General features: G+C 38.1%; 1 long non-coding RNA gene across 2 annotated transcripts in view; it reads left to right on the top strand.

The window, feature by feature from the left end:
- Positions 1 to 26,912, top strand: part of LOC141571551 (uncharacterized) — a 148,705-nt gene that overhangs the window by 64,419 nt on the left and 57,374 nt on the right. For both annotated transcript variants that reach the window (XR_012496374.1, XR_012496373.1), the window contains exon 3: positions 16,773 to 16,864. This is a non-coding gene — a long non-coding RNA (uncharacterized LOC141571551). The remainder of the gene's footprint in view (positions 1 to 16,772; positions 16,865 to 26,912) is intronic.

Genomic DNA, 26,912 nt, shown 5'->3' with positions numbered 1-26,912 from the left:
GATATGTTAACCTAGATGCACAAGAACAATGGACAGGGCTGTCTTAAAGCAAAGATAAACATTTTACTAAAAAAAGTTATACGCCTCTGTTGTTACTACCAACCATGCCCTGTCCAACTAAGAATTTATGATCAGATCACTTTCCATTATTGGACTTTTCAGTTTTATTACAGAGCACCCCTTTTCATCCACATCCTTAAACCTCTCTGGATTTCAGTTTCTTCATCTCTGCCAGAATAGTGTCATCTCTATGAGGGCAGGAACCAAGTCTGTCTGAAATGGAGATTTGGGAACAACTGTGGGGGCTTGGGTTAGGCAGAGGAAAAATACTGAACTGTGATATGATTGCAACAAAGGCAGGCCTCTGCTGATCCCATGGGAAGCTCTGGACTTAAAATGTTCTTTCAGAGTTGTCACAAATGTCAGCAAATGAGCCTACTTTAGATGCCCATTAGACTGGATGTAGGCTATCACTATAGGAGGGACCATGAACTTGGGCAAGGAATAGGAATAGGAGAAGAATGTCTACTAAAATTAATATTGACTGGCCTGTTTGGCTAGAAAAAAATAAAACCTCTTTTTTTTTATTGAATTAATAGTAGAAAGCTTTCAGGAAGCAGTTGCTATAGATATTGTATAGAATCAAACTGTGCTGTCCAATACAGTAGCTGATAGCCACAAGAGGCTATTTAATTAAAATTAAATAAAATTTAAAATTCATTTTTGCAATCGCAGTAGACACGTTTCAAGTGCTCAGTAACCATATGTGGCTATTGGCTACCACATTAAATGATAGAGATAAAAAACTTTTCCATCATTGCAGAAAGTTCTATTGAACATCACTGGTCTACATTGAATAGCTGTTTGTTATTGTTGTTTTACCTCCATTCAGTAAAAATCTAATTTACTGTCATGAATTCTGCTGCTCATTACTGTGAGAGGGCTGAAACCGAAGCCAAAACTTTAAAAGGCTTTGGCGAAAAGGATTTCCCTGTATCCAAGTTTCTTTTTGGAAATCCAAGTAGGACAGAATAATACTAAAACGGAATAAATATTTGCTGTCATTTCATCCTGTTCCTGCCATGTGGATCATCTGGGTAACCAGGACAAAAGGCCTGGGCTTCTGAAATGTGCACTATTCCTGCTCCCACAGCCATGAGACACGAATTCAAGCTTCAAACTGTCAAGATTTAGACATCTGACAACCAGATTTGTGCTCTTTTTAAAATGCCTCCTAGAATCTAGGCATTAGCTCTGAGTCTGATATATTGAAACCCAGAAGAAATGTTGTCCCTCTTTTCTCTTAATTTTTTTGACCTGTTATATTATTCAAACTTTGAAATATACAAAAGTAGCAGATTCATTTAATGAATTCCCGAATACCCATCAAGCAGTCTTAATAGTTACCAAATTAGTACCTATCTTGTTTCATTTACATACCCACCCACTCTCCCCACCCAGGATTAACTTAAAGCAAATTCCACGCACCCTATCATTTCATCCTTAAATATTTCCCTATGTATCTCTAAAAGATAGGAATGCTTTTAAAAAATAATGTTAACCACAATGCCATTATTATGCCTTAAAAAAAGACCTAATAATTCTTTAGTACCTTCAAATATCCAGTCATCTAAACAAGGTCCATACAATGCCAATGGTTGATGTATCTTTTAAGTCTTTAAATCTTTAAGAAGTCTTTCATCTCTCTTTTTATTCTTTATAACTTTTTGGAGAGGAAATCAGGTGTTCTGTCCTGCAAAGTTTTCCAGAGCCTGACTTTGTTCATTGCATCCCCATGGTATAATTTAACATGTTCATCTGTAAATGGGTAGTTGGACCTAGAAGCTTCATTAGATTCAGGTTTGACTTCTTAAACATATATACGATGTGATCAGTCCTTGCTAATTCAATTTAGGCTGCAAAAGTGTAACATTCTGATCTTATCATTTCCTTCATTTACTAGCTGGAATATATCCATACAAAAAGACACTGCCTCTCATTAATTATAGAGTTATCCAGAAGTAAAGTTAACATGGGAAAGACAGAATAAATGCTTGATTTCTTCTCTTTATTACCAGTTTTCAAAAGAGCCAATTCCTTTCTCATCCTCCAGAAGAGTAACTGTGAGTTTTTATTATCTTAATATGATTATAAGAGATAAATATATTTGATGTGTTTCAATCTATTGTAGTTGTTTTTCTTACACAAATTGTTCCATCTTTGGCTATTGGGAGCATCTTCAAATTGGTTCTGGAGTCCTTTTGATATGACCTCAGTTGTCTTTGGTAATTTCTTTACTATCTGTTATAAAAATATGTACCCATTGTCTAATCTGTTTGCTTTGCTATCATCCCATATTCTCCTGTAAATACACCAGTCACTGATTGTACAGTCTCAGAACCAGAGACGTTTCTTATATAAAAACAGAGTGATGCCATCCTTTGTATCTTCAATACATTTTGAATAATTTATTTTCATTTATTTATTTTACAAATAGTCACTGAGAATTGACAATGTATCAGGCACTAGTACTATTCTAAATTCAGCAGGAAAGACAAATAATAAAAAATTATATAAATAGTTATATGTAAGTGTGCCATGGTGAAAAAGACTATTAAACTAAAAGAGAGGGTGCAATGAGAACATACAACACCTGGCCTGCAGTGCAGGAAGGTTTTCCTGAGGAAGTCTGTGAGAAGCTGAATGCCAAAGGTAAGTAGAATGATGTTAGCAAAGCAAAGGGTAGAGGCTGAACAGCATGTGCAAAGTCTAGAGGTGGAAAATACTTAATCATATTCAAGGAAGTAAAAGGCCTGCATGAGCTGGCCTGTGGTGAGAAGAAAAAGGTTTGCCATCAAGCTGGGAATGCATACAGAGGTCAGATGCAGGGCCTTGAGGGTCGCATCTAAGGATTTAGACTTCATCCTAAAAGGGATAGGAAGCCACAGGAGTGTTTTAAGACACAAACAACATGATCAGATTTCCTTTTTTTTATTATTATTACTCGTTAATCTGATTTTTTTTAATATTTATATTGGGAAGTGTTGGGGAACAGTGTCTTTTTCCAGGACCCATCAGCTTCATGTCAAGTCATTGTTTTCAATCTAGTTGTGGAGGGTACAGCTCACTGGTCCATGTGGGAATCAAACCGGCGACCTCGGTGTTATGAGCACCGCGCTCTCACCATGGAGCTAACTGCCCCTCCCAGATTTCCATTTTTACGGGCCCACTCTAGGTGTTGTGTGGAGAATGAATTGTTAGGGACGAGAATAAAAATGAACATTGAGGTTTATTACAGGTGAAAAATCATAGTGTCTCCAACTAAGATGACAGCAGTGAAAATAGAAGTGGACAGATTCAAGAGACTTATGGACAACCAAAAGCCAGCCCTGTGCTTAATGGGGAAACAATGGGAGTATTCTCACTAAACTCAGGAACAAGACAAGATGTCCACCATCACCGTGGTTATTTTATATTCTAATTTTATTAATCAGTGCAGTTGCACATGAAGAAGGAATTAGTGATGTCAAAACTCGAAAGGAGGAGTTATAAAGTATCACTGTTTATAAATGATATGTTATATATCTGGAAACCCCAAGTGAATCAAATGGAAAATTCATGACAAACAAAACAAGAATTAAATTAATGTTATAAACCAATAGTTTTTTATGTATACAAATAGCAATCAGGTAGTGGGGAAAAGGCACTAGTTACAACAACAACAACAACAAAGATAAATTCCCAGGAATAAACTTACCAAGAAATGTACAATATCTATATGATGACAACTTTAAAATGTTCCTTAGGATCTTGAACAGAAGAAAACTTGAACACATGGAAAGGTCAATCAGGTTCTTGGCTAGAAAGACAGAAGACTCAATTATAAAATATCAATTCTCTCTACATTAATCTATACATTTGGAAACAGATACAAATTTGATTACATTGGCAAAAGTAGTTTGGGTCACTTAATAGGTGAAAACAGAAGCCGGGAGGTAGTGAGAGACTGAAAAGCAAAGGACAGGTAGATAATGAGTGTCTTTTTTATGGTAGTAGGACAGCATGTGCCAAGGTCTGGGAGTGGGAAATACTTGTCACATTCAAGGACTGAAAGACATGCATGAGGTAGCCTGTGTAAGTGAGGACGAAAGGGAGAAGCTGGAAAGGTAATGAGTCCAGAAGCAGTGAATAGAAAGTAAGACAATAGAGACCGGCAGTGCAAGCAACTCTGTCAGGAAGACTGGCGGCTCAGGAAGTGGGGCTAGGGTGCTAGCTATTTCCTTAGCAAGGGAAGTACTCAGCCCCACCCTGGCTCCTTCTAAAAGGGCAACATAGGGATTCTTCATTGCTACGTTCAGGGTAATGCTGTCTACAAACTAGACCTTCATGAATGCTTCCTGAGATCACTGGGCAGAGGGACCTTACTCCTTCCGAGTTCCCATGGCTCTCATTGGAAGTTAGTGACTTTTTTTCAGCCCTCCACAGTTATGTACTGCTCTTTTCACAAGACATCCCCACACTGGACTTAATCTCAGCAGGGGATGAACTTGGCATTGTTTATCCAGGAATGAGATGAGTGTGAGAACCTTCACTCTCTCCAGGCCCTCTCTCCCACAGTGAAATCTGCTGCATACAGGCCAGAGAGCCGGCTTATCACGGGGTGGAGTTTGAGGTTAGGAATGGAGGAAAGCTAGCCGGATATTTGAGCAAGACCCTGAACTCAGTACCCAGTATCCTGCCCAAGAGAGTTAACAAATGATGTGGCAGTGTAGACCTACGAAATGCGATTTAACATACCTAACTAATGTCTAATGCCTGATTTCCTGTTCCAGAGAAGCTTGGGCCCTGGGAAGGTGACTTGAAGTCCATTTCCTGGAACAAAGGCACACAGCAGTCCTGCTTCATGAGCTGCCAAGTAAAACTGTCAGAATCTATTTAAGAAAACCAGGCCAGTCTGGCTGTGTTTATTGAGAATAGCCATATGAGACAAAAAGGAAAAGAGATTTCATTCAATTCATTCACAGTTATTTACTGAGCACCCACCATGTGCCAAGTCCTGTTCTAGGTGGTAGGCATATAGAAATGAGCCAAGTAGGCAAAACACTTGTCCTCACAAAGCTGACATTCCAGTGGGGGGAGATAGACAATAATGACAACGGACAAAATATGTGTATATTAGAAAGTGGCAAGTGCTAACGCTCCAGTTAGCATAGTAAAATGTCTATAGGACATTTTTAGGACACAGATGGGTTTTGGTAGACAGCCTAGATAAGGTGGATATTAATTATTATGTTAGATGTTAGGTAGAGTGGTCAGTGAAGAGCTTTCTGAGAAGGTGACATTTAAGCTGAATCCTGAAAGATGAGGAGCCAGCCTTGTGAAGTGTGAGGAAGAGGGAGAAATGTTACAAAGGCCTGAGTTAGGCAAGAACTTAGAATGTTCAAAAACAGAAAGAAGGTCAGTTTCTGCAGGGGAGAGATCCTAACCTGGGGTGAGATCTTAGACACGAGGCTGGGGAGGCAGGCATGCCCTGATAAGGGATGTGGGTTTTTCCTGACTCAGGGTACTCATTATGGCGCAGTTATCTATTCTACTGTAACACTGCCCACTCAGAACTTGCTGGCTACACAGATGCCTGCCTGAGCTCAGAGAGAGGACATCTTAAGAAAGTCCCAAGAGTGGCCCAAACAGACTTAATAAAGTCTATGCTCTAAAACTCACACACAACACTCCTCAGGGAGGAGCTTCTGGGATTTTCACTCAGGTCATTTACTTTCATGTTAAATACCTTTTTAATAAATTTCCTTATCTGGTTTCCAAGCCCAGAGCAGATTACAAGAAGCAAATTGGGTGGGGATGGAGGGGACGCCCTCTGTTCAGTTGACATTTTAATTCAGTGAGTCATTTTGCTTGGAAACCACCTTTCTCCATGACTAACCTCATCCTATACTGCAAGGACTCCAGGATTCATCCCAACACCCCCCCCCTTTTTTTTTAAATCTATCCCTGAGCATTTAATGTTGTTTTTTTTAAAGATTTTATTGGGGAAGAGGAACAGGACTTTATTGGGGAACAGTGTGTACTTCCAGGACTTTTTTCCAAGTCGAGTTGTTGTCCTTTCAGCCTTAGTTGTGGAGGGCGCAGCTCAGCTCCAGGTCCAGTTGCCGTTGCTAGTTGCAGGGGGCGCTGCCCACCATCCCTTGCGGGACTCGAGGAATCAAACTGGCAACCTTGTGGTTGAGAGCCCACTGGCCCACGTGGGAATCCAACCGGCAGTCTTCGGAGTTAGGAGCATGAAGCTCTAACCGCCTGAGCCACCGGGCCGGCCACCAACACCCTTATGACATTTACATTTACTATGCCATGATATAGTGGCAGGAACAAGCATACACATTAGTCCTGGATGCAAATCCTGACTCGAATTCATAATTCTGTGTCCCCACTAGATTGTGAATGATTTAAGGACATTGTGTATTAGTCATTTTTTTAATCACCCATAACCCATCCTCCTACTCCAAGCCAGGGATAATGCTAGTCATGTAATCATGCTTGACAAATGAATTTTGAATGAATAATTGAAAGTATGATCTTGGTAAGTTACCTTCTCTGAGCCTCAAGTACTTCATCAGTAGAGAGAATATCACCACCTCAGGGGCTTGCTTGGAATGTTAAATAACAAATATGTAGAAAGCACAATATAAATTATAACATACAATATCAATGCAAGATATTTTGCTACTTTGGGCTGCGTCAGAGGTGTCCTTCAAAGGGTCAAGGGAACCTTTAGGTCTTTGTATCTATGACTTGAAGTAGTTGCCACTAGGTGGCAATGTTTTCTTAAGTCACGTCAGGCCATATTTGAGTCCACCCTTGTGGTCTTCCTACTGGAGGTTCTAATACCACTGGGAGTATAGAATGCTTTCAGAACATGCTCAATTATGGATAGCTTTGAGGAAATCAATTTTCCAGTCCTCAACTTTTATGTGTCCTCTTTCTCAAAATTAACCTGTTTGGGAAAGTACCTGTGTTCACCACAACCCTTTCTCCAACTTTTCAAAAAGAAAATCACCCTATTATTCATCCCAAATCTAATTTTATGGTACCACGAGGTGAATAATATCAATGATTAACAAGGAACAAGTCTTTCACTATCTTTTAGATATTTCTTTGAAGAGTGAAAGTTGGTTTTTAGAAATGGGGTATTTTGGCTCGTATTCTTAGGGTCTTAAAATATACAGTACAATGGAGTGGCAAAAATAAGGCTTCTTCCATCCCATAAGAATTATCAAAGAAAGCATTTATCTTAAGGAAACAAAGCACAGAGAGCATCTTTTTAAAAAATGCTAAACTTTAATGCAATTACTTTCACCTATTCTCAATACTCATCCCAAAGTCATGTCATTAGCAGGAAAGAAATATGTTGGAACGGCCAAAGCAGTTTGTTATTTTAAGAGTTTCATGCTCTACCGACTGAGCTAGCCGGGCACCCCAATTTGTTATTTTAGGTGTAACTAAAATATTTTCTACGGTCACCAAATTTTTCATGACACACTAGCTAAAAACAAACCAAGCTTTTATATGATCTCTTTCAAATTCAGTGTATTATTCAATAAGATATTTACAAATTATTTTTATCAAATCATATGATAAAACATTTATTCCAACTTTATACAATCTTCATCTTTATTTCATCTTATTTATTTAATTTAATATTGTCTATTTCTCATGAACAAAAATGTAATTATATGTTACATGCCAGATCAGTTAATTTTTGCAGTCAATATCTTTCCATTTCATTAAATCTATGGGAAAAGTTTTATTATAATACCTAATAAAATGGTGCCATTTCTGATCTTTATACCTGAGACTTATTTACTGTCAAAAGTAGAACCTCAGAGTTTCTATACAGGCGTATAAATACATTTGACCAAAGAAATATCAGGGCTTGTATTAAATTCCTTGCTTTATCAATAGCTTATATTTTGGCTATATATGACATTATGTTATTACAAATTAGTTAATGAAGAATAGCACATTGATTTATTACTTTGTTTTTCTAAATTTAAAAACTAATTTAAAAAATAGATAAGTGAATTATGTAAATCTACTTTAAATTAAGTTGACCACTTTTAAGCCTTACAACAACCCTTGAAATAAATCTTAATTAGTTCCCCCACTGAAAGGTTAGGTAATTTACCCATAGTCACAAAAGCAAAAAAAATCACCATAACCATGTATTAAAATTTAAGTAAGTTATGTTTTATATATTCCAACTTTACGTAATAAAATAAGCTTGATCATCTGGTTTCCAAGCTTATAGCAGATTTGAAGAAAACTGGAAGTATGGAGCAGCATCTACTAGGGACAAACATTTTGACACTAGTGAAAATTGATAATCAACAACCGAATAGCAAGGAAGAAACAAAAGAGCTATATAATAAAGCAATACTCAAGATGAAAAATCGAACTATTTTAGTGAAGGTACTAAGACTCCTACCCTGTATTGCTGTTTTTAATTAAATTAATATGTAATATCCACATTATTATGACTATATAAATTTTTTTACCGAGTCATGCAGTATACAATTATTTAAGTTGGGCAACTAACTATTGTTTTCCCTGGAAGTAATTAATAATTGCCTCATCTTCTCTATTATTCAGTTTTCCAGATACCTATTACTAATTAATTCTCAAACTCTAGCATTGTAAAATGGTTTCCAATGTAGTCAAATACTTTAGGTAATGTTTTGTTTTTTTCTTGGAGACATCCTTCTGGAGCCTTTTGTTCATCTAGTTATATTCTACCCTTAAACTTGGTTAATAGTTTAGCTGGCTATAACATTATTCAGAATTGTGATGGCCTTTCTCAGTTGTCTTCTAGATTCCACTATATTACTCTTGAATAGTCAGATGCTATCCTGATTCCCAAGCCTGTAGATGTTACCTGTTTTTCCTCTGCGGAAGCCCCATAGTTTCAGGATGATGGGTCTTGCTTTATTGATGTATAATTTACATATTATAAAATATACCAATTTTAAGTGTATAATTAGATGAGTTTTGATACAGGTATGCAATTGTGCTGTAAATAGGTTCTGGTACCAATTCTAGTAGTACATGAAGGTTTTCCCCACACCACCAAGTTGAGTGTCCTACAATTCAACTAAATTCTGACACTATCTATCCAGAGATAGCATCAGATTACACAGGTTAAGAGCTCAGTCCCACAAGACTGCCCTTCACTTCAAAAGTCAATTGCAAGTCCATGTTGTTTCCTTTCTGACCAACTAGCTATAAATTGGAGGTTCCCATGATCCCCTCCTTGGGTTCAATTAATTTGTTAGATTAGCTCACAGAACTCAGGAAATGCATTTACTCATGAGAGCAAAGGGTATTAAAGCATATGAATCAATAGCCAGATGAAGAGATATACAGGGTAAGGTTCTGAACAAAGGAGCTTCTGTCCTCATGGAGCTTGGGGCAGGCACAAGGGCACAAGGAAGCATTCTGGTTATCCAACCTAGAAGCTCTCTGAACCTGTCCTTTTGGGTTTTTACAGAGGCTTCATTAAGTAGGTATGGTTGCTTAAATCATTGGCCATTGGCAATTGATTGACCTCCAGCCCCTCTCCTCAGGAGAGGTGGGGATGGGATGGGACTGAAAGTTCCAACCTTCTGATCATAGGTTGGTTCTCCTGGCAACCAGCCCCCATCTTAGACTGGGATCCTAAAGTCACCTCATTAACATAACAAAAACACCTTTGTCCCTATCATCACTTAGGATATTCCAAGAGTTTTAGAAGCTCTGTGGCAGAAAAAGGATGAAGACCATACACACACACACACACACACACACACACACACACACACACACGGTGCCAAAACAATGTATACACATTTTCAGAAAGGAAAAAACTGTATTAAAATTGTAATACTCAATATATACCAATAACAAAAGATGAATACAAGTCACGTTTGACTTCTGCAATTACAAGAGGTGCTCAAAGTGGTTACCATTAGTGTAATTATAACAGTTTTTTCCTTTCTTAAATGTGTATACATTTTTTTTGGCACCCCCTGTGTGTGTGTGTGTGTGTGTGTGTGTGTGTGTGTGTGACTTTCTCATTATAAATCACAATATCACATGCTGCCACAAGTCAAGGAACACCAGGAGCCACCGGAAGCTAGAAGAAGCAAAGAAGGATTCTCCCCTGGAGCCTTGCTTGAAGGAGAGTGTGGCCCTCCCACACTCTGATTTTGGACTCCAGAACTGTGAGAAAACACACTTCTGTTGTTTTAAGCCACATGGTTTGGGGTAACTTGTTATGGCAGCCTTTAAAACTGCTACAGTTCAATTTATCAACTTTTTTCTTTTATAGTTCTCCCTTTTTGTGTTCTATTTAAGAAATTTTTGCCTTATATAGGTCACTAAGATTATTTCTCTCTCTTTTTTTTTCCTCTAGCAGTTTTATAGTTACAACTCTTACATTTAGGTCTACAATCCATTTTATATTAATAATTTATATGCTGTGAAATAAGAATTGGGGGTAATTTTTTTGCATGTCAATATCCAATTATTACAGCATCAATTGTTGAAAAAGATTTATCCATTCCCAGTGAATTACCTAGGAAACTTGGTCAAAAATGAACTAGTCATAATTCTGTGGGCCTTTTTCTGGAGTCTTTATTCTGCTCCATTATCTTTCTACCAATATCAAAATGTCATGATTTCTATAGCTTTCTAAGTTTTGAAAACAGTAACTCCTCCAACTATGTTCTTTCTCAAAATTGTTTTGGCTTTTCTAGGTCTTTAATTTCCATCTAAATTTTAGAATCAGCTTGCCAATTTCTACGATTGGGATTTTGATTGGAATTGCATTGGGTATATTAACCTAAAAATAAAAAGACTTTTCAAAGAGAGAAGCAACAAACATTTATTTGAGATCAATAAAACAAGCTATTAGGGATGCACTGATTCAGACAGAAGCCCAAATAGTGTTTCCATTAGGAGACGAGGCAATAGGTATTTATGAGAAAGGGAAGGGGAACAATTACATCAATAGAAGGAAGACATTTCTATTGGTACAGATAACATAACGTAGTGATGTTCATTATAAACAATGTTTTAAATTATCAGTCCAGTAGTCATCAGTCTGGTCATCATAATATCTGCTTTCTTGTTATCTTTGCAAGCAGTTTTTGGGGCACCAAGTTTGCTTTAGTCCCATTCCAAAGGTTACTTTGCCTGGTTTTAATACTCCAAAGGTTTGAGGCATAAGACATGCAAGGCAGTTCCTCTGGCATCGCAGCTTCAGCTTCATTTTAAAGTGGTTCATTTTATTTTATTTTTTATTTTAGACAAAACAGTGGTTTTTAACTGAAAACAATTTTATGTCTGATGGAATATTAGTCAATGTCTGAAGACATTTTTGGTTGTCTCAGCTGGGAGGTGCTACTGGCATCTAGTAGGCAGAGGACAGGGATGCTGCTAAACATCCTATAATGCACAGCACAGTCTCTCACAGCAAAGAATTATTTGGCCCAAAATGTCAATAGTTCAGCTGCTAAGAAAATTTGTGTGAAATATAGATCACTTTTAGGAGAAATGACATCTTAAAGTTATGGAATCTTGATCCACAAACTTGGTATTTCTCTCTACTTACTTAGGTCTTTATTAATTTCTCTTAGCAATATTTTGTAGTTTTTGGTGTACATGCCATGCATATTTTATGTTAAATTTATCACTATCAACTATCACCACTATCTTAATTCCATAACATTGTCATTATCACAAAGCTATACCCATTAAAGAGACACTCTCCATCCCCTCCCCCCTCCTGCCTCTGGCAACCAGTAATCTGCTTTCTGTCTCTATGAATTTGCCTCTTCTGGATATTTTATATAAATGGAAATACGTGGCCTTTTGTGTCTGGCCTCTTTCACTTATCATAGTGTTTTTAAAGTTCATCCATGTTGTAGCATGTATCAGCACTTCATTCCTTTTATGGCTGAATAATATTCCACTATATACCACATTTTGTTTATCCATTCATCAGATGATGGATATTTGGATCGTTTCCACCTTTTGGCTATTGTGAATAGTGCTGCTTTGAACATCCACGTATACAACTAAGTTTTTGTTTGGACACTTGTTTTCAGTTCTTTTGGGTATATACCCAGGAGAGGAATTGCTGGGTCATATGGTAATTCTATGTTCAACTTTTTGAGGAACTGCCAAACTATTTTCCATGGTGGCAGCACCATTTTACATTCCCACAAGCAGTATACAAAGATTCCATTTTCTCCACATCCTTGTCAACTCTTGTGAATTTCCTTTTATTTTTAAAAAATTGTTGTCACACCAGTGGATATGAAGTGGTATCTCAATGGAGTTTTGATTTGCATTTACCAAATGACTAATGATATTGAACATCTTTTCATACTCCGTTAGACATTTGTATTATCTTTTCTGGAGAAATATCTAGTGAAGTCCTTTGCCCATTTTTTTATTGGGTTGTTTGTCTTTTTGTTGTTGAGTCATAAGAGTTCTTTGTATACTCTAGCTACTGGACCTTTATCAGATATATGATTTGAAAATAGTTTCTTTCATTCTATAATTTGCTTTTTTCCATTCTCTTGATAGTGCCCTTTAATGCAAGGAAGTTTTTCATTTTGATGAAGCCCAGTTTATCTATTTTTATTTTTGTTACTTGTGCTTTTAGTGTCACATCTAAGAAACCATTATCAAATCCAGGGTCATGAAGATTTAGCCCTATGTTTCCTTATAAGAGTTTTATAGTTTAGCTCCTATATTTAGGTCATTAATCTATTTTGAGTTAATTTTTATCTATGGTTTGAGGTAAGGGTCCAACTTCATTCTTTTGCATTTGAATATCCAGTTGTCCCAGCACCATTTGTTGAAGAGACTATTCTTTGCTTGTTGAATGGTATTAACACTCTTGTTGAAAATTAATTGATGTCTGGGTTTATTTCTGGACTCTCAGTTCTATTCCATTGACCTATATGTCTACCCTTATGCTAGTACCACACTGTCTTGATTACTGTAGCTTTGTAGTAAGTTTTAAAATTGGGAAATGTGAGTCCTCCTATTTTGTTCTTTTTCAAAGTTGTTTTGGCTATTCAGGATTCCTTGCAATTATGTATGAATTTTAAAATTAGCTCTTCCAGTTCTGCAAAACAAAGCCATTGGGATTTTGATAGGTATTGCATTGAATCTGTAGAGTTCTTTGGGTAATATTGCCATCTTAATATTTCCTATCCATGAACGCAGGATGTCTTTCTATTTATGTATATCTTCTTTAATTTCTCTTGGCAATATTTCATAGTTTTCAGTGTACACGTCTTGCACATTATATATTAAATTTATCACCAAATAGTTTGTTTTTGATGCTATTGTAAATGACACTTTTTTATTTTAATTTTTGATTGTTTGTTGCTAGTACATAGAAAAATAATGGCTTTTTGTTTATTGACCTTTTATCCTATGAACTTGCTAAACTCACTTACTAGTTCTAGTAGCTTTTTGTAGATTCTTTAAGATGTTATGTATATAATGATATCTTCTGTGAATAAAAAGAGTTTTACCTCTTCTCTTTCACTCTATGGAAGAGAAAATGAAAGAAATTAAATTTCTTACTGTCTTTTTTTTTTTTTTTTTTTGCCTTACTGAACCATCTAGGACCTCCAGCACAATGTTCAATAGACAGGGATAGAGTGGGCATTCTTGCCTCATTATTGATCTTAGGGGGAAAGCATTCAATCTTACACTATTAAGCATGATGTTAGTTGTAGGTTTATCATAGATACTCTTTATCAGATTGGAGGTGTTCCCTTCTATTCCTAGTTTGTTGAGAGTATGAAGCCAAATGGATGTTGAATTTGTCAAATGCTTTTATTTTCATCTATTGGAATGATCATATGGTTTTTCTCCTTTATTCTATCAATGTGGTGAATTACATACTTGATTTTTTGAATATTTAACCTTACATTCCTGATATAAACCCCACTTACTCATAATGCATTATCCATTTTATATATTATTGGATTCAATTTGCTAATATTTCATTAATAATTTTACATCTATGTTCATGAAGCTTATTAGTCTGTAGTTTTCTTTATGATTTGGTATCAGGGAAATGCTGACTTCGTAGAATGTGTTGGAAAGTATTTATCTTCCTTCGTTTTCTGGAAAATTTTATGTGGAATGGTGTTATTTCTTCTTTACATACATGATAGATGTTTCAAAGCCCTCTGGGCCTAGCATTTTCTTTGTGGGAAGATTTTTAACAATGAATTTTTTTTTTTTTTTTTTTTTTTTTTAGTAGATACAAGGCTACGTAAGTCACATATTTTCTCTTGAGTGAACTTTGGTACTTTGTGTCTTTCAAGGAACATGTCCCTTTCATCCAAGTTGTCAAATTTATTGGCAAAAAGTTGTTTATAATACTACCTCATGATCCTTTTAATGTCTGTAGGATCAACAAAGATGTTTTCTTTTTCTTTCTTGATATTGGCAATTTGTGTCTTTGCTCTCTCTCGCTCTTTTTTTTTTCTCTGATGAATTTGGCTAGAGGTTTGTCAATTTCACTGATCCTTTCAAAGAACCCAACTTTTGGTTTCATGATTTTCTCTATTATTTTTCTGTTTTCTATTTCATTGGTCTCTGCTTTTATTTTTATTATTTCTCTTCTCCTGTGTACTTTAGTTTTAATTTTTCTTCTGCTTCTAGTTTCCGAAGGTAGAAGCTAAGGCCATTGATTTGAGAACTTTCTTCTTTCTGATATAGTTTTTAGTGCTACAAATTTCCCTTTATATACTACCTTAGTTGCATTCAGCAGTGTTGATATGTTGTTGTTTTCATTTTCATTCAGTTCAAAATACTTTATAATTTCCCTTTTGCTTTCTTTTCTTGACTCACAAATTATACACAGTATGTTATTTTGTTTCTAAGTAATCAGGGATTTTCCAGAGATCTTTCTGTCATTTATGGGTTGTTTAATTCTATTTTGGACCAAGAAAACATTTTGTATGACTTGATTTCTTTTAAATTTATTGAAATTTGTTTTATGGCCCAGAAGATGGTTAGAAATATGGTTCACCTACTGGGAGAAAATGCAGTCATTATTATGCTAATACAAGGACTGAGGTCTGACAACAACATTTTTTTATCATAGATCAGTACATTGGAATTTGGATTTTATACATCAGTTTGATGAGCTCAGTAAATGTGAGTTCCCTCTGGAGAGAACAAGCTGCTACTTTTTTTTTTTTTTATTGGGGTGACAATTATTAGTGAAATTACATAGATTTCAGGTGTACAATTCTGTATTACATCATCTATAAATCCCATTGTGTGTTCACCACCCAGAGTCAGTTCTCCTTCTATCACCATATATTTGATCAAGCTGCTACGTAATGTTCTGTACACACAAGGTCAAAGATCTTAATTGAAAACTGAACATTTCAGCCTTCTAGGTATTTTCAAGTATCCATACGTTAGTATTCATATATTTGTTTTAGCTTTAGAACATGAATGAAGATCTTAGTTCTCTGAATCAGTTGTCCTTTCTTGGATTACTTTGTTTCTCATCTGAGAATTAAAAATTAACTCAAATATTAATTTACCGTATTTATATACAAATGTATTTTGAGAGGGATGTGGTTCCTATTGCCTGATATCACTGAACTTAACAGTTTAAGTGGCCAGTAAATGTGTAGAATCTGAGCCTCCTTGGAATCAGCCCCAAAATTCTGTTCATGAATATATTGAAATTACATATTTTTAGAGCCATTAGATGGTGTGCAAATACATTATTGACTCAGGATATTTTTGAACATGTTACTAGGGATCGTAATTGCAATATCTGAATAAAAATTATTAGTCTATTAAAAGAAGTTGTCACAAGTATCAAAGAGCAAAGCAAAACAGAACAAAAATGAACAAAGTGACCTTCTGCTCCCCCCACAAAGCAGAGGGGAGCAGCTGGAGGAACAAAAGCCCATCCTTCCTGTGCTCTTCCCACAACCAATATTGAATCGCTTTAGTGTGCCCCAAGCCCTCTGTCCTTCTGTGAGTGGACATGGCATGTGGTAAAGACAGTACAGGGACAACAAGATCTGCTTAAGCCATTAGGCCATTGTGAAAACTTTTCTCCCACAAAGTTATCTGGGAATTTTAAGCCCTAATTTTCAATGTCTCCCCCTCCCCCTCCCCCTCCCCTCCCCCTCCCTCCTCTTCTTCTTTTTTTTAATTGGGGAATATTGGGGAACAGTGTGTTTTTCCAGGACCCATCAGCTCCAAGTCAAGTCGTTGCTTTCAATCTCGTTGTGGAGGGTACAGCTCAGCTCCAGGTCAAGTCGCCGTTTTTGGGTTTTTTTCCAACCTAGTTGTGGAGGGCGCAGCTCACTGTTCCATGTGGAACTTGAACCGGCGACCTTGGTGTATGAGCATTGCGCTCTAACCATTGAGCAAACTGGCCTCCCACCTGCGGCTCAGCTCCAAGCTCAAGCCAGTTGTCTCTCACTGGCCCATGTGGGAATTGAACCAGTGACCTTGGTGTTCTGAGCACCGTGCTCTGACCACTGAGCAAACCGGCCATCCTCAATGTCTTCTTAATGTTCATATTTAGGGCACCCATGGCCCATACTAGGCATGGGATCTTTCAATGGCCAACTCTAAAGCTATATAGAAAACTAAGTGTCACAGTACCAGGTCTCAGGAATCACTCATCTGTTGTTTTTTTTCTTGTTTTTCAGGAAACTTTTGTTCTAAAATAACCACAAGTCTGGATGCACAAGACTATATTAACTGTTCCAATTTATAACATCTCAGTGATAACTCTCATCTGGTGAGTGTTTTTCAACTAAACATTCTTGGCACACAATGATAAATTTTATGAAAAAGAGGAAAAGAGAGTATTACTAAGCTTGGCCTTATATTTAAAACAGAGAAATAAAAGAAACATCTCTTGCCTGTACCACAAGCCTACAACAAGGTAGGCAGCCAATCTACTCTGGGGAAGAATTTTTCCTGAAGTTCCTCAATAGCTTTTTAAAAAAAAAATACATAATCTATAGAGTTGTTAGTAGCACACTTTGCATTGAATAATGTCACTTTGTGAACATTACCCAATGTCAAAGGAAGAATTATATATATAATTCAAGAAGAGCTATGTATATAAAATTTAAGAAAATGTTTTGTGAAAGGTAATGAAGTTAGGAACCAAGCCCCTACAAACAGAATACTCCACAGTTTCGCTAATTTAACTTTTCCCTGCTCTCATCCTAGGGTGATTAAGAAAGGTCACCTACACATGATGCAAGGAGGAAACATAGAGTTAAGAACATTGGGTAGGGAATAAGAAACCCTGAATGCTGATCCTGGCTTTGTCACTAACTTGTTGAGTAAATTGAAATTAAAATCACTTAGTGTTTTTGCTCTGGAGTTCCTCATTTTTCAAATTAGGAGATTGGGTTAATAAACTCCAAGCTTCCTGTGGACTCCTCCCATCTGCTTCCTTGTTTTCCATGGTTTGCTCTCCATGTTCTCCTATACCTCTAGTGTCAACTTTTATAATTCCTCTTCCTATTGTCCCATAAATGTAGGAGTCTCTCCAGTGAACTGTCCTTGACTCCCTTTTTTCTCTAATCCTCTCTTGTCTTTTTAGTTATAATCTCTGTGCTGGATACTGGTATATCACTCGATCCCTCCCTTCTGCACAGAGACTTTCCTTTCCCTCACTGCTGGGAAGGTTGGAGGATGGCAGCTCTCAGCTGAGCTCCTCTCTAGGAATTGCCCTCATGCAAAGAGAACCACATCACCCAAGGTCACATCTCTTCCCCGGGGAAAACCTGCATCCAATGTTTGTTCAGTGCTGGAATGAGAAGGACCAGCCCCTTGCCCCAAGGTGGGATAAACCTTCCAAGTTTTTCAAGGAATTCTTCTGGTTTTTGCTGTGACTGCATTGTGATTCACTCCTCCTCCAGTTCTTTAGGTGCTGATCCTAAGAGCACTCCTCCATAAACCACCTGCACAAAAATCTTCATCTCAGATTTACTAGAGAACCCAACCTAAGATAGTTGGTGGCAGAAGTGGTTCAAGGAAGGAGACTCTAAAGTGGAATTTTGTAAATGGCAATATTTCATCTTTTTATGGCTGAGTAATATTCCATTGTGTGTGTGTGTGTGCGTGTGTGACATTTTCTTTATCCATTCGTCTATTGATGGACACTTAGGTTGTTTCCATACCTTGGCTATTGTAAATACTGCTGCAATGAACATAGGGGTGCATGTACAAAGAAGTGTTTTCTATAAATGCCCAGAAGAGGAATTGCTGGATCATGTGGTAGTTCTGAGCTTAATATTTTGAGGAAACTCCATACTGTTTTCCAGAGGGGAAATGGGGTAGGAAGAGGGTGAAGTGGATAAAGGGGGTCATATATACGGTAACGGAGGGAACTAGACTTTGGGTTCTAAGCACACAATAGAGTATACAGATGTCAAATTATAATGTGACATCTTATAATGTGACATCTAGAAAATTATATAATCTGATTAACCAATATTACTCCAATAAATTGAATTTTAAAAAATTTGCCCCTCTTCCCAAAATTATATTTTGGGAACTGGACCACCCATCTGCCAGCTGACAATGAGGACCCCATCACTGGTGGTGGGGGGAGCACTGCAAGCTCCTGTCCTGCAGGAAAACTGTTAAAGCATTCCCTAATGGTGAACTTGGATGGAATAATAGTGGAAGGGAATGCACCAGCTTTTGAGATATTGGGGAAAGTACTAACCATAAGGACAATGGAATCAATGGCTTTTTCTGAGTGTTATTGATGCACTGGAGAAAGACATCAAAAAACTAAGAGTAATTAATCACCAATTGAAGACCAAGTGTGAAAAACAAAGGGCCTCCTAGGAAGCACACACAGAGGTTCTCATCTCTTGCAGCCAGAAGGCAAAAAAAGCTTAAGATGAGACCCTGTACTTAGTTATAAGAGGAGAAAAACTCCCAAGAAATTTGAATGCTCCAGTTTGCTGTGCCAAGGTCAGACTCTGACTAGGAAGAAGTGAAATCCTGAGAGTTGGGATGGGGTCATTTGGATTAATACACTCAAAAACCTTCAAACTGCAGATCCCTCTAAACCCTCTGGGCCAGCGTTAATGGCCCACTGCTCCTGTTAAAGAACTGTACTCCCACTTGCTCGTAAATAATGCAGAGGCCTTTCAATCTAGACAAGAAATCAAAGAAGGATTTTTGCCCAATAATGTAAATGCATATAATTCCATTTAACTGTACAATTAAAAATAGTTAAAGTGGCAAATTTATATTACTTTACCACACACACACACAAAAATTCCTGCACATGAGGGGCTGGCCCACTGGCTCAGGCGGTTAGAGCTCCGTGCTCCTAACTCCGAAGGCTGCCAGTTCGATTCCCACATGGGCCAGTGGGCTCTCAACCACAGTTCAAGGGATGGTGGGCTCCGCCCCCTGCAACTAAGATTGAACAGGGCACCTTGAGCTGAGCTGCCTCCCGGATGGCTCAGTTGGTTGGAGCGCAGGCTCTCAACCACAAGGTTGCCAGTTCGATTCCTCGAGTCCTGCAAGGGATGGTGGGCAGCACCCCCTGCAACTAGCAATGGCAACTGGACCTGGAGCTGAGCTGCGCCCTCCACAACTAAGATTGAAAGGACAACAACTTGAAGCTGAACGTCACCCTCCACAACCAAGACTGAAAGGACAACAACCTGACTTGGAAAAAAAAAAGTCCTGGAAGTACACACTGTTCCCCAATAAAGTCCTGTACCCCTTCCCCAATTAAAAAAATTAAATCGAGTGACGTCATAGGAATGGCGGCAGTAGGGCGCACTTTTTGAGTTCTCCTCCGGATCTTATCACAAATGGGACATATAACCCATCAAAGGACTCTCTGCTCATCACGCAGAACACCTAAGAGACTCATGCAAGGAATACTTGCAGGTGGGCAAATTGGGTGAGCAGGGGAAGCGGGAGGGGAGCAGAGTGGAGACGCGGCCCTCATCTGCAGCTGTGGGGACACGGTCTGCATCTGTGGCGGTGGAAATGCGGTCCTCATCTGCAGCGGTGGAAATGCGGTCTGCACCTGTGGCTATGGAAACGTGGCTGGCATCCGCTGCTGCAGAGACACAGGGGATCCCAGAGTGGAACAGAGAACACAAAAGCCAGGAGGTGGGCTCTTTCCCTGCATCCCACAGCTGATCTCTCCAGCCGAGGGGCAGCATATCCAGCATTTGAGGCAATAACCTCAGCTGATACCTCCAGTTGGGCCCTAGGCCAGACAAAGGACACAAACTCCATACGTGGGCCCCTCCCCCCCTTCCAATCTTACCCCCACCCTTCCAGAGACTTAAACTGGCCCTGAACTGAGGAGTAGTGTCAGATTACAGAGGAGCCTAGTGCTCAGGCTCTGGGAAGATTGGTGTGCAGCTCTGACCCAGGGAAGAGGCTGGGAAGAGTGTGATTTTTGCTGGGCTAGGAGAAAAGAGACTCCTCCACCCCCAGCCACCACCTTTTCTGGCCTGCGGGAAGAGTGTGACACGGATGGGCTGGGAGAGAGAAGACCCCTCCATCCCCAGCCCCCACCCTTTCTGGCCTGCCTAGGGCGGGGCAATTACATTGGCGGAGGCACTCCCAGGGATCAGCAGTAAGGGGCAGATGCAGCTCCCAGGTTTCAGCAGCTCAGAAATCTCCCGCCTGACACACACACACACACACACACACACACACACACACGGAAGAAATGCCCTAAGACTCAGGAGAACTGGACACAGGGCTGGTGGTGCTACTCTCAGTGTGCATATGTGCAGGCAAGAGCAGAAACTGCACTGATTTTGTAAAAACTACCATCCAGACCCCTCAGCCCCATGCATCTAAATCTGCAGTCACAACATCACTCTGGGCACCAGGTGACCAGCTCTGCCTGCACAATACGCAGGGGACTCTTTGGTACAGCAGAGGACAATCTGGAGATTACTTGGTGGGCTTAAGCCAAGACTGGCACTGCTTTTTGTTTTGTTTTGTCTTTATATCTTTGATATCTTTGCCTGTGTTGAGTGGGGGCTGTCGGTTGTTTTTACATGTGGATGTATTTGATTTTTTTCTTTGTTGTTGTTGTTGTTGTTGTGCTTGGTGATTTGCTTTGTTCTGAAATTGCCCTACCAGGGCCCAGCGTAAGAGGCACAAGATTCAACATACCCAGAGGCCAACTCCAGACCAAACCAGAGTACTACCGGGTTTAACCTACAAGTGACACACCCAGAGGGAATTCTCTACAGGCACAAGAGCCCATAGAGGCCAAACCACATTTAAGCGGTCAACCCTCACGCAGCAGAACACCCTGCAGTGGGCAGAGCCAAGTCTCACAACTAGTCAGCCTAGGAGTTAACCCCACCTAATCACAAGCGAAAAGCAATTAAAGATCTTCTTTAACAGGACAATATACACAACACAAGAGTCACCTTTGGAGCACACACAGAGGAGAAGAACAAAGTAGTGCAAGTCAAATATAAAGGACACATACTACATAAGATAACCCAGCAAGAACTAAGAACTCTAGGGGATCTACCTAATACATCGAAGCAAACAGAGAGTCAGCCAGAATGGGGAAACAAAGAAACATGTCCCAAATAAAAGAACAGAAGAACCCTCCAGAAGTGGAACCAAATGAAACAGAGATAACCAACCTATCAGAGACAGAGTTCAGAACACTGATGATAAGAATGTTTAAGGAAAGAAAAAAAAGAATGTTTAAGGAGCTTATAGACGACATAAAGAAGGATGTAGAAATCATAACGAACAACCAGTTAGAACTAAAGAACACAATTAAAGAAATGAAGAACTCACTTGAAGGAATTAAGAGCAGGTTAGATGAAGCAGAAGATCGAATCAGTGACTTAGAAGACAAGTTAGCAGAGATCACCCAAACAGAACAACAGAAAGAAAAAAGAATAAAAAACAATGAAAATGGTTTAAGAGACCTCTGGGATAACATCAAGCACAACAACATGTGCATCATAGGAATACCAGAAGGTGAAGAGAGGAAGCAAGGGATTGAGAACATATTTGAAGTAATAATGTCCAAAAACTTCCCTAACCTGATGAAGGAAACCAACATACAAGCCCAGGAAGTGCAGAGAGTTCCAACCAGGATAAACCCAAACAGGTCCACACCAAGACACATTATAGTTAAAATGGCAAAGGTTAAAGACAAAGAGAGAATCCTAAAAGCAGCAAGAGAAAGACAGAGGGTTACATACAAGGAAACTCCCATAAGACTATCAAATGACTTTTCTACAGAAACATTGAAGGCCAGGAGGGAGTGGCAGGAGATACTCAAAGTGATGGAAAACAAAGGCCTACAACCTAGATTGCTTTATCCAGCAAGGCTATCATTTAAAGTTGATGGAGAGATAAAGAGCTTCCCAGAAAAGAATAAGCTAAAGGAATTTATTACCACCAAGCCAGCATTGCAAGAAATACTAAAAGGACTTCTGTAAATAGAAGAAAGATGAAAACAATCTAACTACAAATTTAAAAATGGCAATAACTATGTACCTATCAATAATCACTTTAAATGTAAATGGATTAAATGCTCCAATCAAGAGACATAGGGTGGCTGAGTGGATAAGAAAGCAAGACCCTTGTATATGCTGTATACAAGAGACTCACCTCAGATCAAAAGACACACACAGGCTGAAAGTGAAGGGTTGGAGTAAGATATTTCATGCAAATGGAAATGAGAAAAAAGCTGGAGTTGCAATACTTATATCTGACAAAATAGACTTTAAAATGAAGAACATATTAAAAGACAAAGATGGGCACTATATAATAATAAAGGGATCAATCCAACAAGAGGACATAACCCTAGTAAACATCTATGCACCCAACATAGGAGCACCTAAATATATAAAACAGATATTGACTGACATAAAGACAGAGATCAACAGTAACACTATCATAGTAGGGGACTTCAACACACCTCTGACGACAAGGGACAGGTCTTCCAGACAGAAAATCAATATAGAAACAACAGCCTTAAATGACACATTGGCCCACTTGGATTTAATCGATATTTTCAGAGCATTTCACCCCACTGCTGCAAAATACATGTTCTTCTCAAGCACACATGGAACATTTCCCAAGATAGACCATATGTTAGGCCACAAAACAAGTCTTTATAAATTTAAGAAAATTGAAATCATACCAATTGTCTTCTCTGACCACAGTGCTATGAAATTAGAAATGAACTGCAGGAAAAAAACTGGAAGACACACAAATTCATGGAGGCTGAATAACATGTTACTAAATAATGAATGGGTCAAGCAGGAGATCAAGGAAGAAATCAAAAGATATCTCGAGACAAAGGAAAATGAAGACACAACGACCCAAAATCTATGGGATGCCACGAAAGCAGTCCTAAGAGGGAAATTCATAGCATTGCAGGCCTACCTAAAGAAACAAGAAACATCACTAATCAACAGTTTATCTTCACACTTAAGGGATCTGGAAAAAGAACAGCAAAATAAGCCCAAAGGGAGTACAAGGAAGGAGATAATAAAGATCAGAGTGGAAATAAATGAAATAGAAACCAGAAAAACAATACAAAAGATCAATGAATCCAAGAGTTGGTTCTTAGAGAAGATAAACAAAATTGACAAACCTTTAGCCAGACTCATTAAAAAAAGAGCGAGAGGACCCAAATTAATAAAATCAGAAATAAAAGAGGAGAAGTGACAACAGACACCACAGAAATACAAAAATTTTTAAGAAATTACTATGAGCAACCTATATGCCAACAAATTTGACAATCTGGAAGAAATGGACAATTTTCTAGAGGTGTACAACCTTCCAAGGCTAACTCAAGAAGAAACAGAAAACCTGAATAGACTGATTACCACCAGGGAAATTGAATCAGTAATCAACAATCTCCCAACAAACAAAAGCCCTGGACCAGATGGCTTTACAGGTGAATTTTACAAAACGTTCAAAAAAGAATTATCACCTATTCTCCTCAAGCTCTTCCAAAAAATCCAGAAGGAGGGAAGGCTCCCAAACACTTTTTATGAAGCCACTATCATCCTGATCCCAAAATCAGACAAAGACACCACAAAAAAAGAAAACTAGAGGCCAATATCGCTAATGAACATATATGCAAAAATCCTCAACAAAATATTAGCGAACAGAATTCAGCAATACATTAAAAAGGTCATACACCATGATCAAGTGGGATTCATCCCTGGTATGCAAGGGTGGTTCAACATCCGCAAATCAATTAATGTGGTACGCCACATTAACAAAATGAAAAATTAAAATCATACGATCATATCAATAGATGCAGAAAAACCATTTGATAAAATCCAGCAGCCATTTATGATAAAAACCTTTAAGAAAGTGGGAATAGAGGGATTACATCTCAACATAATAAAGGCCATATATGATAAACCCACAGCTAACATCATACTTAATGGGGAAAAGCTAAAACCATTCCCCTTAAGATCAGGAACAAGGCAAAGTTGCCCACTTTCTCCACTTCTGTTCAACATAGTGCTGGAAGTTCTAGCCACAGCAGTCAGTTAAGAAAAAGAAATAAAAGGCATCCAAATCGGTAAGGAGAAAGTAAAATTGTCATTATATGCAGATGACGTGATACTATATAGAGAGAACCCTAAAGACTCCACCAAGAAACTATTAGAGCTGATAGATGAATTTAGTAAATTAGCAGGATACAAAATTAATATTCAGAAATCAGTTGCATTTGTATATACCAATAATAAAACATCAGAAGGAGAAATTTAAAAAACAATCCCATTTACAATTGCTCAAAAGACTATAAAATACCTGGGAATAAATTTAACCAAAGAAGTAAAAGATCTGTACTCAGAAAATTATAAGACACTGAAGAAAGAAATGAAAGAAGACACAAATAGATGGAAACACATACTATGTTCATGCATAGGAAGAATTAATATAGTTAAAATGTCCATACTGCCTAAAGCAATATATATATTCAACACAATTCCTATCAAACTGCCAACGACGTTTTTCACAGAAATAGAACATATAATCCTAAAATTTATATGGGACCATAAAAGACCCCGGATAGCCTCAGCAATCTTGAGAAATAAGAACAAAGTGGGAGGTATAACAATACCTGACATCAAATTATACTACAAGGCTACAGTAATCAAAACAGCATGGTACTGGCATAAAAACAGACACATAGATCAATGGAACAGAATAGAGAGTCCAGAAATAAATCCATGCCTATATGGCCATTTAATCTATGACAATGGAAGCAAGAATGTACGGTGGGGTAAAGACAGTCTATTCAATAAATGGTGCTGGGAAACCTGGACAGACACATGCAAAAAAATGAAGCTGGACCACCTCCTTACACCATATACAAAAATAAATTCAAAATGGCTTAAAGACTTAAATGTAAGATCTGGAACCATAAAATTCCTAGAAGAAAATATAGGAAGAAACTTCACAGACATTACCCAGACTAAGATTTTTACTGATATATCCCCTTGCGCGAGGGAAGTAAGAGAAAAAATAAACATGTGGGATTACATCAAACTAAAAAGTTTTTTCACAGCAAAGGAAACCATCAATAAAACAAAAAGAGATCCTACTGAATGGGAAAAGATATTTGCCAATGATATATCTGATAAGGGATTAATGTCACAAATTTATAAAAAACTCACTCAACTCCAAAAAAACAAACAACCCAATTAAAAAATGGGCAGAGGACATGAAGAGACATTTTTCTAAAAAGGACATACAGATGGCAAACAGACATATGAAGAAATGCTCAACCTCACTAACCATCAGAGAAATGCAAATAAAAACCACAATGAGATACCACCTCACCCCAGTCAAAATGGCTATCATCAATAAATCAACAAACAACAAGTGCTGGCGTGGATGTGGAGAAAAGGGAACGCTTGTGCACTGTTGGTGGGATTGCAGATTGGTGCAGCCACTATGGAAAACAGTATGGAGGTATCTCAAAAATCTGAAAATGGAACTACCTTATGATCCAGCAATTCCACTCCTAGGTATCTATCTGGAGAAATCCAAAACTCCAATTCAAAAATCTTTATGCACTCCTATGTTTATTGCAGCACTATACACAATAGCCAAGACATGGAAACAACCGAAATGCCCATCGGTAGATGACTGGATTAAGAAACTGTGGTACATTTATACAATGGAGTATTATGCAGCCATAAAGAAGAAAGAAATCTTACCATTTGCAACAACATGGATGGACCTAGAGAACATTATGTTAAGTGAAATAAGTCAGACAGAGAAAGACAAATACCATATGATCTCACTTATATGTGGAATCTAAAGAAAAGAATAAGTGAATGAACTAATCAGAAACAGTTTTGGAGACATAGAGGAAAAACTGAGGGTTGCTAGAGGGGCGGGGATAAGGGGGAAGGTGAGGGGATTAGAAAACAGTCGGTAACCCACAAGATGGCCACAGGGTTTTGAAAATTTGGGGACGTAATCAATAATGTTGTAAAGATTTTGTAGGGTATCCAATGGACACGTGTCCCATTTGGGAGACCACCTCAGGGATGATGTAGATGCCTGATCACTGCACTGTACACCTGAAGCTGAACAATAATGAATGCCAACTATAATTTTATATATATATATATATATATATATATATATATATATATATATATATTTACAAGAAGCCTAGTACAGCATTAGGAATAGAGACAGTGGAAATGTAATGGCTCTGTGTGATGTCAGAGGGATAGTGGATGGGGGAAGGGGGGTTCACACAGTGTGAGGGATATAAATGATAAACGTCTAAGTATTACTTTGTC

Source organism: Rhinolophus sinicus, linkage group LG05, assembly GCF_036562045.2.
Source record: "Rhinolophus sinicus isolate RSC01 linkage group LG05, ASM3656204v1, whole genome shotgun sequence".
Lineage (NCBI taxonomy): Eukaryota > Metazoa > Chordata > Mammalia > Chiroptera > Rhinolophidae > Rhinolophus > Rhinolophus sinicus.
The sequence above is the reverse complement of the archived record's forward strand: the minus strand, read 5'-3'. Positions and strand labels throughout refer to the sequence as shown.